General features: G+C 43.9%; 1 long non-coding RNA gene, 2 other non-coding genes and 1 pseudogene across 3 annotated transcripts in view; 1 reads left to right on the top strand and 3 right to left on the bottom strand.

Moving 5' to 3' along the window:
• LOC141459955 (uncharacterized) overlaps positions 1-6,450 on the top strand; it is a 10,091-nt gene extending 3,641 nt beyond the window's left edge. The window contains exon 2 of the long non-coding RNA XR_012461661.1: positions 4,789-6,450. This is a non-coding gene — a long non-coding RNA (uncharacterized lncRNA). The remainder of the gene's footprint in view (positions 1-4,788) is intronic.
• On the bottom strand, positions 4,727-7,734 carry LOC141459983 (large subunit ribosomal RNA; annotated as a pseudogene).
• Positions 7,735-8,455: 721 nt separating this feature from the next.
• On the bottom strand, positions 8,456-8,610 carry LOC141459982 (5.8S ribosomal RNA). Its single transcript, XR_012461675.1, has one exon. It is a non-coding gene; the product is annotated as a 5.8S ribosomal RNA (ribosomal RNA).
• A 165-nt stretch (positions 8,611-8,775) lies between these two features.
• LOC141459974 (small subunit ribosomal RNA) lies at positions 8,776-10,702 on the bottom strand. Its single transcript, XR_012461671.1, has one exon. It is a non-coding gene; the product is annotated as a small subunit ribosomal RNA (ribosomal RNA).
• Between the last annotated feature and the right edge of the window lie 977 nt (positions 10,703-11,679).

Here is an 11,679-nt window from a genome sequence, read left to right as displayed (position 1 = left end):
CCGTTCTCTCTCGGTCACCTTCTCCCTCACCTCTCTCTGCCACTCCGTCTCCAATTCCCTGTCGTCCTTCACCACCACTCCTTTCGCCATTTCCTTAAGTATCCCCTCCATTTCGTTCACCATTCCCGCCTCCGTCCGCAAAGCATGCCATAATTTCCTACCTTTATGCTTCCCACTCTCCAACTTATAACCTAAACCCCACATTTTATTGGCCTCCTCACTCAAAAATGTATGCCAACTCCTCTTTTTTCCTTCTTTCACCAATTTCTTATACCCCTTTAGTTCCCTTCTATATATCTCCAGTCCCCTTCTTCTTCCTTCCTCATCCCTTTCCCCTTGAAAATTTCTCCTTAACCGGTAAACCTCCCTCTTTTTCTCTTCTATCTCCCTACTCCACCACCTCTGATTCCTTCCTCTTTTAACACCCTTCCCAACCCTCGAAGCGCCCCTTGCCGCTTCCACCATCCATCCCTGTAAATCCTTAATTTTCTCCTCTGTCCCAGCTCTCAATCCCCAACCCCTCCTACCCCTGTCCACTCCGTCCTCTAAACACGAAGCATATCTCTCCCAATCATTCCCTTTTAGTTTTATTCTCCTATCCCTTCTGCTTTCAATCCCTCGCCCCTCCAAGACACACAGGATCAACCGGTGGTCGGAGTTCACATCTACCTCCCTAACCTCCCATCTCTTAATGAGCCCAAGAATCCCCTGCCCCCCTACTGTCACATCTATATTTGTTCCCTCCCTTCCCCTTCTATAGGTTTTCAACCCCCCCTCCCTATTTAGCACGTACAACCCATTCGCCCTCACAAACTCCGCCATCAACCTACCCCTCTCATCCTCCCTTCCACTAAACCACAATTCCGACTTCCCATTCACATCCACACCAATCAAAACTCTCTCCCTGCCATCCTTCAAACTCCTTAACCCTCGTTCCAACCAGTCCAAATACCCCTCAATCGGTTCCCCAAACTGAAAATACATCGATATCATAATTACTCTCCCCACTCCCTTCCCCGCCACTTCCACCACCACACAATGGCTGTTACATAAACTGTCCACAGCCACCGCGTCCAATTCCTCCGAACAGACCACTACCGCCGCCATAGGCACCCCTTGCCCCACCACCACCTTATTGATCAATCCGAAGCCCGGAACCTCTCCTTTATTGCTATAAGGCTCCTGAATCAACAGAACATCCAGACTTTCCTCTGCTGCCACTCTTCGCAACTCATCGGATGCCAAACGGGACCGCCCCAGGTTCATCTGTCCAATTCTTAAACCTCCTCTCCTAACAGCCATAATCTATAGACTTCAACCAAGCCTTCCTTACCGCTTTATACATTGGACAGTCCCTGCTCCTGCTTCCATGTTCCTTACTCTTGCAATTAACGCAACTCCCGCCCTCCTCCTTGCATTCTTTCCCCATATGTCCCTTCTTCCCACAATTCAAGCAATGCACCACCTCTTTGCATCTTTTCGCCATATGGCCGAAGCCAAAACATCTAAAGCACTGCGGTACTTCCGTATAATCTTCAATTCTACATGAGACCCACCCAACCCTTACTCTACCCACCGAAATCAGTCTCATACGCACTGCCGAACTCACCTCCATCACCATATTTTTCCTGGGCCCATAATTCCTTACGTACCGCACCTTACATTCCTTACCAAACTGGTCCTTATTCACATCGCAGACCTCCCGAAGTCTCTCCTTCACAATCTCTTCCTCCTGCTCAACCGGTATATCATATAAAATGACCCACGGTGCCTTTTTTTTTTACCTCTTCAACTCTAAAACCTTTCTCCTTCAGCTCTCCATCCGCCTGGATTACCTTTATCTGCTCTTTCTCTTTCACCTCTACGAAAACACTCTCCCGGCCCTGCCTGAAACCTTGAATCTCCCAACCTTTCTGTATCGGATCAATTTCTTTTATTAAACCTTTCCTCACCTCTCCACCTGGCACCTTCTTCCCATCCTCCTCCCTCACAATTCTAACCATATTCACCGTCCTCTTCGCTTGTTTTTTCCTTCCTTGCACCTTCCAGGCATACAAATCTGTCTCCTCCTCCCCCTCTATTTCCATAGCCTCTCCCCGCTCCACCTTCCTCATCCTTTCCCTTTTAATCTCTTCAATCATTTCCTCAATCCTCTTACCACTCTCAATTCTCTCCTCCTCCAATGCACTAATTCTCCCCACCGACTCGCACATGGTCTCCACTTTGCTCCCGATATTTTGTACCCCCTCCTTTACATCATCCATCTTCCCACTCTCCCGCATCCTGCCTTTCTCAAGTTCCCGAGGCACTTCCTTTATACCGAAATGGACCTTATTCACTGCCTCACAAAGTATATCCATTTTTTGTAACAACTCCTCCACCCTCCTACCCTCTCCTCTCTTATAATTTTCCAACTCCTTACTCACCATTTTCCCCACACTTTCCTCTACCCTTCTCTCCATACTCTTCCAAGACTCTTCACTCCTTCCTTCCACATCTTCCCAAACCTTCATCCACAATTCTACTTTCCTATCCAATCGGTCCGCAACTCCTTCTACCCTCTCCCCCATCCTCTCCATGTCTGTACAAACTCTTGTATATCTATCCACTACCTTCCCCACTTTCCTCTCCATTCCTTGATACTCCGCCACCATTTCCTTTATAATCATCATGAGCTTACTAACCCTTTTGTCAATAAAACCCGCTGCCTTCTGAGAGACATTCCTTCTTGACACCTCCAAAAACTCCCTACACTGTGCCTCCTCCTGCATTGCCATCTCCAACCAACTTCTTAGCTGTCCCGCCTCCACTCCTAAAGCCTCCAGCAACAGCTCGGGGGGAGAATCGCCTCCCAACCGCTTCCTTTTCATGACTGGAGTTGACCACTTCCCCTCTCCAGCCCCCTCCAATTGAGATCCCCCTTCCCCTCCTTCTTCCTCCCGCCGCCCCGATTGTTCTTCCCCAACCCCCATCCCTTTACCCAACCCTTCAGCCATAATCCCGCTTCCCTTTCCAACAAAACCCCCAGCACTTCCTTCTGCCTAAACTCCCCCCTTAAACCAAAAACCCCTCTCAAATATACTCCCCTTGAAAAAAAAAAAAAAAAAAAAAAAAAAAAAAAAAAAAAAAAAAAAAAAAAAAAAAAAAAAAAAAAAAAAAAAAAAAAAAAAAAAAAACGACCAATACCTTACTAAACCTTACCAGCCCATCTGCCGCTACGAGAGAGAAAAAGAAAAAATTTACAAGTTATTTGGGGGCTACCAGTATGCAACCCTCACTATACGACCAAACTTTAACTCTTTCGAGCTCCTATCCCAGCTAACTCCTGATACTCTACCGACTTTCGGAGTTCAATTACTCCTCTCCTAACCGCCCGAGAATCTCGAGCGAGGGCTTCTTTCCTCCGTATTCCTTTCCTCTACAAAACCCAACAGGAAAAAACCCTCCACCGCCAATTCCTCTCCCTTAAAACCGGAAGAAAGGCCGAAAGCAGTCCCCCGGCTGCAGAGAGAGATTCCCCACTTCTCAACCCTTAGCTGCAGCACACTACTGTTGCTAAGGGCCCCACCAATACTACGACTACACCACACACTACCACAGACGTTAACGTGCTACACAAATACGTCACACCTCACCTCCAATCGCCCCTCGCCCAAACTTTAAAAACCACTTAATTACGGCTTACCTGGGACGATTTCCTTCGGGTTTCCTGCCACTTTCCCCTCTTCTAACCCTGCCCCACACTTCTTCCACACACCGAACCAAAAAACTCCAACCAACGACCCCAAAAACACCCCCTTAAAAACCCTATTAAAACTAGCCTACCAACTAACAAACTAAACTAACTAAAAACTACTCTTAAAAACTACCTATATATACAAAAATTTTCCCTAACAACCAGCACACTATACACTATACCTACACAAATTTTTACACCTCTACCTCACCTACCAACTTAGAAAAAACCTTCACAAAGAAGAGAGAAAAAACCACGATGTGCACTCTACGAGAACAGACAGCGAAGTCCAGTAGATAGGGACATTCTTTCCCGTCTACCCGTTCCTGTCTAGTACTAGGGGTTCTTTTAGGTCCGTTCCTATCCTTTCGGATATACCAGACCCCCTGTGCAAGCACAAGGTCGTTTTACAAGAGAAGGATGTCACCACCACGGAGAGGCTGGTGTGCTAGGCCTCCTCGTGGCAGAAATGCCACCCAGGCACTCCCCCGCTTGGCCTCCAAAGAGGCGGGTTGAGATCACGCTCAAACCAGCGCGTGGAGCCAACTACGTTGGCCTCACTCCCAGATCGTAGAGAAGGCAAACTCTACTTTAGCTCTGGTCAGCCGCGCCTCCTAGCGGAAGGCACTTCCATCTTATGATGGCTATACGTACTCTGATTTCTATAGCGGTGTACTTCCGCTCAGCTCATGTCCTAGGACAGCGGAGCTAATGGTTAACCAACGGCCACTACGAATCCTACCTCAATTGCAAGCAATTGGGCTTGGTAATCTGGTACAGCTTGCACCCGTAGTTCAGTACTTCGCTATTTGAACTATAGCAGCGAGACTGATCGCCCGCTCGATGGTCTTACATACTTGCCATCTCCTGATTTCGACCCGTTGCATGAGGGGCCGGGGAACAGTTTCCCAGGAATCTTACAGGCAACCCTGTAAGAGGGAAGGACAATAAGGACGGTATTGGAAGGGAATGGGATCCCCAACTTGGAGAACCAGAAGCTATTTGCATTCCTTCCGGAATGGGCGATGGTGTCGCTACATACCTACGCCAAGTAGATAGGGACAGAGGGAATCTCGTTAATCCATTCATGCGCGTCACTAATTAGATGACGAGGCATTTGGCTACCTTAAGAGAGTCATAGTTACTCCCGCCGTTTACCCGCGCTTGCTTGAATTTCTTCACTTTGACATTCAGAGCACTGGGCAGAAATCACATTGCGTCAACACCCGTTGGGGCCATCGCAATGCTTTGTTTTAATTAGACAGTCGGATTCCCCTTGTCCGTGCCAGTTCTGAGTTGACTGTTGAATGTCGGCCGAAGAGATCGTAAGCCAGGTCGACCAGCTAGCAAAAGCCAGCGGTAACCACACGGCTAACGACTCGCAGCAAGGAAGATCCGTGGGTGGCCAAGGCACGGGACCGAGCTCGGATCCAAAAGCGCAGAAACGCAATTTTCTCCTCGCCCAGGCCCGGCACGTTGACACCGCTCCACTTCCCGACCAAGCCCGGCACGACTCAGTCCTCAGAGCCAATCCTTATCCCGAAGTTACGGATCGGATTTGCCGACTTCCCTTACCTACATTATTCTATCGACTAGAGGCTATTGACCTTGGAGACCTGCTGCGGATATGGGTACGAGCCGGCGCGGGGTTCCTCGTGGCCCTCTCCCGGATTTTCAAGGTCCGTAGGGAAGATCCGGACACCGCCGTAACTGCGGTGCTCTTCGCGTTCCAAACCCTATCTCCCTGCTAGAGGTTTCCAGGGAACTCGAACGCTTATAGAGAAGAGACAACTCTCTCCGAATTTCCCTACGGCGTCTCCGGGTCTTGTCGGGTTACCCCGACGAGTTCTCAAATGAGAGCCCGATTTGGAACGGTTCCGCTGCCGGGTTCCGGAATAGGAACCGGATTCCCTTTCGCCCAGATAGCGCCAAACATTTAATAAAAAAAAATTATTTAACGGGCGCATATCGCTTCGGATTTCTCCTAGGGCTTAGGATCGACTGACTCTTGTGCAACAGCTGTTCACAAGAAACCCTTCTCCACATCAGTCCTCCAGGGCCTCGCTGGAGTATTTGCTACTACCACCAAGATCTGCACCAGCGACGGCTCCAGGCGGGCTCTCGCCCAGACCCTTCTGCGCTCATCGCCGCGGCCCTCTTACTCATCAAGACATAATGATGATATAGTAATAAACTTTGTAATTAACAATACTGCAGTCAAGACTACAACATTAATTAACACACAGCTTATTAATCATCTTTGTCATTGACGGCAGAGTATAGGCACGACGCTACAGCGCCATCCATTTTCAGGGCTAGTTGCTTCGGCAGGTGAGTTGTTACACACTCCTTAGCGGATTCCAACTTCCATGGCCACCGTCCTGCTGTCTTAAGCAACCAACGCCTTTCATGGTTTCACATGAGCGTCAATTTAGGCGCCTTAACTCTGCGTTTGGTTCATCCCACAGCGCCAGTTCTGCTTACCAAAATTGGCCCACTTGGCACTCTGATCCTATTCCCACGGCTTCACTTTTAAGAAAGCCGGGGATCTCATCTATTTGGAGTTTGAGAATAGGTTGAGGTCGTTTCGACCCCAATGCCTCTAATCATTCGCTCTACCGGATGAGACTCGTCTCAACCGAGTGCAAGCTATCCTGAGGGAAACTTCAGAGGGAACCAGCTACTAGATGGTTCGATTGGTCTTTCGCCCCTATACCCAGCTCCGACGATCGATTTGCACGTCAGAATCGCTGCGGACCTCCACCAGGGTTTCCCCTGGCTTCGTCCTGGCCAGGCATAGTTCACCATCTTTCGGGTATCAGCGTGTACGCTATAGGTGCGCATTGACTTGCAAAGCAAGAATCAAGCGCCCTGGGAATGCGGGAAAATCTTATACATTGCTGCACAATATTTTCCATCTTCCCTAAAGTAGAGAATGTAAAAATTTACAAAACTCCAACTCTTTACTTTCATTTTGCCTATGGGTTTATAGGCCCAATGACTTGCGTACACGCTAAACTCCTTGGTCCGTGTTTCAAGACGGGTCGGATAAGAGCCTGAACCTGAATCGCTGCCGACCGGTGATAATAAGCACAGTCCTAGGAACAGTTTACCAACAGTAGGCGGAATAGTTAACCGGTTAAAAATCCGAATTGAAACTATTTTTTACCAACCCACTTGCAAACAGCCATATTTTAGGACACTTTCCATTATATATATTTTTACATATATATAATTTCATGTGGCTCAACACCATAATTCGTTACTGTCAATTTTATCCAGTATATAAAACGGCTAAAACTGTTTTAAAGAAAATACCTTAACGGTATAACTTAGAACAGACATAATAGCCAAATACTTAGAATATTTATTGACAGGTCACAACGTCCTACTAAGGGAGAAGTGCGGTCCACCATTACCCTTGCTATTCAAATGAGAGCGACCAAACCCACTATCACAGCTGTTACACTGAATAGGGCGAGAGGCCATCTCAAATCATTTAAAAGTTGAGCAAATGGTAAGACGTGAATCTCCCCTTCCGGATATTCAGGTCTTTTCCGTTTACCCCTGAGCGGTTTCACGTACTCTTGAACTCTCTCTTCAAAGTTCTTTTCAACTTTCCCTCACGGTACTTGTTCGCTATCGGTCTCGTGGTTGTATTTAGCCTTAGATGGAGTTTACCACCTACTTAGGGCTGCACTCTCAAGCAACCCGACTCTAAGGAGAGGCCCACCCGAAATAGACATTTGCCAACAACGGGCCTGGCACCCTCTCGGGACCGTGGCCTCGTTCAAGATGGACTTGGGCGAAATGCACATATCTTGGGGTTAATTGAGCCCTCCCAAACACTACATTTCCCTAAAAGCAATGCTTTTGGGATTCAGTGCTGGGCTAATCCCTGTTCACTCGCAGCTACTAAGGGAATCCCTGTTGGTTTCTTTTCCACCGCTTACTAATATGCTTAAATTCAGCGGGGAATCCCACCTAATCTGAGGTCGAAATATTTTTTTAATTTTTTTTCTTTCCTTTCTTGCAAAAAATTACTTTGTTCTATAATTGCCTTTAATATAGTTAACATTAATAACAAATCTAATTACCTGGGATTTATAGTATAATTGAAAAAATTTCCATTTATTTATAAAATTTAGCAGCAAATTTACAAGTAAAACTTTATTAGTGGATCAAGTTTTTCTTTTTTTTTACAAATAGGGAATAGAAAAAAATTCGCCTAGACTATATCTAACTAGCGAAAATTTATTAAATTCTTTTCCCTTTGTAATTGTAAAAAAATTGAAACAAAGAAAAATTATCTTTTTTTCACCACTTAATACTTGCAATAAAATTATATTGCCACTAACCAGGTTATAGATTTTTAACATTATTGATTGTTTAAAAAACTATATTTACATTATAGAAAGCAATTTTTAAGTAATGACAAGAAAAAGGGAAAAAAAAAATAAATTATAAAGTATTTAAAAATGCTGAATTACTATAAAAAAGATGTGTACTTTTTATAGAAAAAAACAGGACATTTCATTTTTTTTCATATCCTTTTTCCTTTAAAAAAAAGTTATATAGCAAAAACCCCAATATACAAATATACTTTGTGTGTGAGAGGCTTGCTGCTACTACTAGTTTTAAAGAAAAAAAATAATGGGATGAAAAAAAAACTTGCGCGCACTATTTTTATATAAAAAATATATGCTAGCAATTATTTAACGACCCTCAGACAGGCGTGGCCCTTGGATAGAATCCCAGGGCCGCAATGTGCGTTCAAAATGTCGATGTTCATGTGTCCTGCAGTTCACATGACGACGCGCAGTTTGCTGCGTCTTTCATCGACCCACGAGCCGAGTGATCCGCCGCTCAGGGTAATAATTTTGTTTTAAAAAATAATTGAAACTTTTCTTTTTTTATAAATTTTAATATTTAACCTTATAAGGTTAATATTAAAAAATAAATTATTAACTTTCACGCAAATATGGTTGGAAAATTAAATCTACCATAAATGCAAGAACTAAATAATTTTTTTTCTTTATTAATGATCCTTCCGCAGGTTCACCTACGGAAACCTTGTTACGACTTTTACTTCCTCTAAATGATCAAGTTTGGTCATCTTTCCAGCGTACATCAATACCAACAAAGTTAATAAAGAATAACCGCCAGTCCGAAGACCTCACTAAATCATTCAATCGGTAGTAGCGACGGGCGGTGTGTACAAAGGGCAGGGACGTAATCAACGCGAGCTTATGACTCGCGCTTACTGGGAATTCCTCGTTCATGGGGAACAATTGCAAGCCCCAATTCCTAGCACGAAGGAGGTTCAGCGGGTTACCCGGGCCTTTCGGCCAGGGAAGTACACGCTGATTCCTTCAGTGTAGCGCGCGTGCGGCCCAGGACATCTAAGGGCATCACAGACCTGTTATTGCTCAATCTCGTGCGGCTGTAAGCCGCCTGTCCCTTTAAGAAGAATAAGTGTCGCCGGTAGCATTGATACCGGTATCGTCTAGTTAATAGGCTAGAGTCTCGTTCGTTATCGGAATTAACCAGACAAATCGATCCACCAACTAAGAACGGCCATGCACCACTACCCACTGAATCAAGAAAGAGCTATCAATCTGTCAATCCTTCCAATGTCCTGGCCTGGTGAGGTTTCCCGTGTTGAGTCAAATTAAGCCGCAGGCTCCACTCCTGGTGGTGCCCTTCCGTCAATTCCTTTAAGTTTCAGCTTTGCAACCATACTTCCCCCGGAACCCAAAAGCTTTGGTTTCCCGGGTAGAAGCTCCCCGCCGAGTCATTAAAGGAACATCGGCGGATCGCTGGCTGGCATCGTTTATGGTTAGAACTAGGGCGGTATCTAATCGCCTTCGAACCTCTAACTTTCGTTCTTGATCAATTAAGACATACTTGGCAAATGCTTTCGCTCTAGTGCGTCTTGCGACGATCCAAGAATTTCACCTCTAACGTCGCAATACGAATGCCCCCGCCAGTCCACATTGATCATTACCTCATATTCCTAAAACCAACAAAATAGAACCGAGGTCCTGTTTTATCATTCCATGCACCACTATTCAGGCAGATATTTCAGCCTGCTTTAAGCACTCTAATTTGTTCAAAGTGAACGTGTCGGCCTACCTCGACACTCGTTTAAGAGCACCGAAGTAGGAGAGATCGGCCAACAAAAGTACACACGACGCTAACATCGGCCTTTAAAAGCCTAATGCAGCATCGTGGACCCTGTTCACCACCGACAGGACATGCCGCGAACATGCCAGTTACACCGACAGGCGGCGAACCGACAGCGCGGCACGCAGAACCAACTACGAGCTTTTTAACCGCAACAACTTTAATATACGCTATTGGAGCTGGAATTACCGCGGCTGCTGGCACCAGACTTGCCCTCCAATGGATCCTTGTTAAAGGATTTAAAGTGTACTCATTCCGATTACGGGGCCTCAATAGAGTCCCGTATCGTTATTTTTTGTCACTACCTCCCCGTGCCGGGAGTGGGTAATTTGCGTGCCTGCTGCCTTCCTTGGATGTGGTAGCCGTTTCTCAGGCTCCCTCTCCGGAATCGAACCCTGATTCCCCGTTACCCGTGAGGGCCATGGTAGACACAGAGTCTACCATCGACAGCTGATAAGTCAGGCGTTTGAAAGAGATGTCGTCAGTACGGTGACTGTACGATCACAAGTGTTATCTAGATTCACCAAAACAACGCCCAGACAAGCCGGGCGAATGGTTTTGATCTAATAAAAGCGTCCTTTCCATTTCTGGTCCGGACTTAGTTGCATGTATTAGCTCTAGAATTACCACAGTTATCCACGTACGAAACGTGAAAACTCTAGTAAATTAAAACTGGTTTACTGAGCCCTTTGCGGTTTCACTTTAATTTAGTATGTACTGACACTTGCATGGCTTAAGCTTTGAGACAAGCATATGACTACTGGCAGGATCAACCAGAGAGTTTTTAAATCCTCCTTTAGAGAACATATAAAAACAATCTTGAAGATTTTTCTTTTATTATAGTTTTAAATTTTGCTAATAAAAAATAAAACATTTATAATAAAAGTTTGTTTTCGATTACAAATAATGATAAATTTTTTTATGAGGAAAAAAATATTCCCCACAAAATACAAGACTATTCAACTTTTTGTTTCCTTTTTCCAAATTTAGCATTATTGCGAAAAATAAAATTTTCTTACTTTAAAAATAAAAATTAGTTTTATTAACAAAATCTTTCTAACTTTAAAATATTATATGTAATATATATAAAGAAGAAAATTTGTCGCCAAACTATTTTTTATATTATAGGTAACCAGTTTGCCGCTATATATTTTCTATGTGAATGTTGCAAAGAACAAACACACAACGGCTATAGCTGTAACACAAATTATACTAGCAATAATAAAAATTAAAAGTAGTAGGTAATAGAATTTCTACCTGCTTGCTGTAAGCAACAACAACACATAAGCAGGTAGAATGCACCATTCTTAAACATATAACTATCTAAACTAGTTTACCATGTATATATATTTTTTGAAAATATATATCGTACATATAATCTTTTACACACGTTTGTATATACAAATACTTGAAAAGAACATATTAAAATATATATGTAATCTCATCAAAATTATATAAATTTTTTTAAAAAAGAAATAAAATTCTAAAAGTATACATTCTAATGTATACATTGTAGTTTTAAAAAACGAATATATCTGTTAGTTTACAATGTATACTTTTAATAATTATTAATTTGGATGTGTGTGTTATTTAGGCTTTATTTTCTTTTAAATTCTTAATTTTTAAAAATCTACATTTTATACTTCTATTGATAATTTTGTCTGTCTGTCTGAAATTCTAATGTATACATTGTACGTTTAAAAATTTTTTTTTAAAGTTAATTTACAATGCATACTTTTGTATTTACAAGTTCACTT

The sequence above is a fragment of the Rhodnius prolixus genome, unplaced genomic scaffold, assembly GCF_049639745.1.
Source record: "Rhodnius prolixus isolate KJV_2025 unplaced genomic scaffold, Rpr scaffold_35, whole genome shotgun sequence".
NCBI lineage: Eukaryota > Metazoa > Arthropoda > Insecta > Hemiptera > Reduviidae > Rhodnius > Rhodnius prolixus.
The sequence above is the reverse complement of the archived record's forward strand: the minus strand, read 5'-3'. Positions and strand labels throughout refer to the sequence as shown.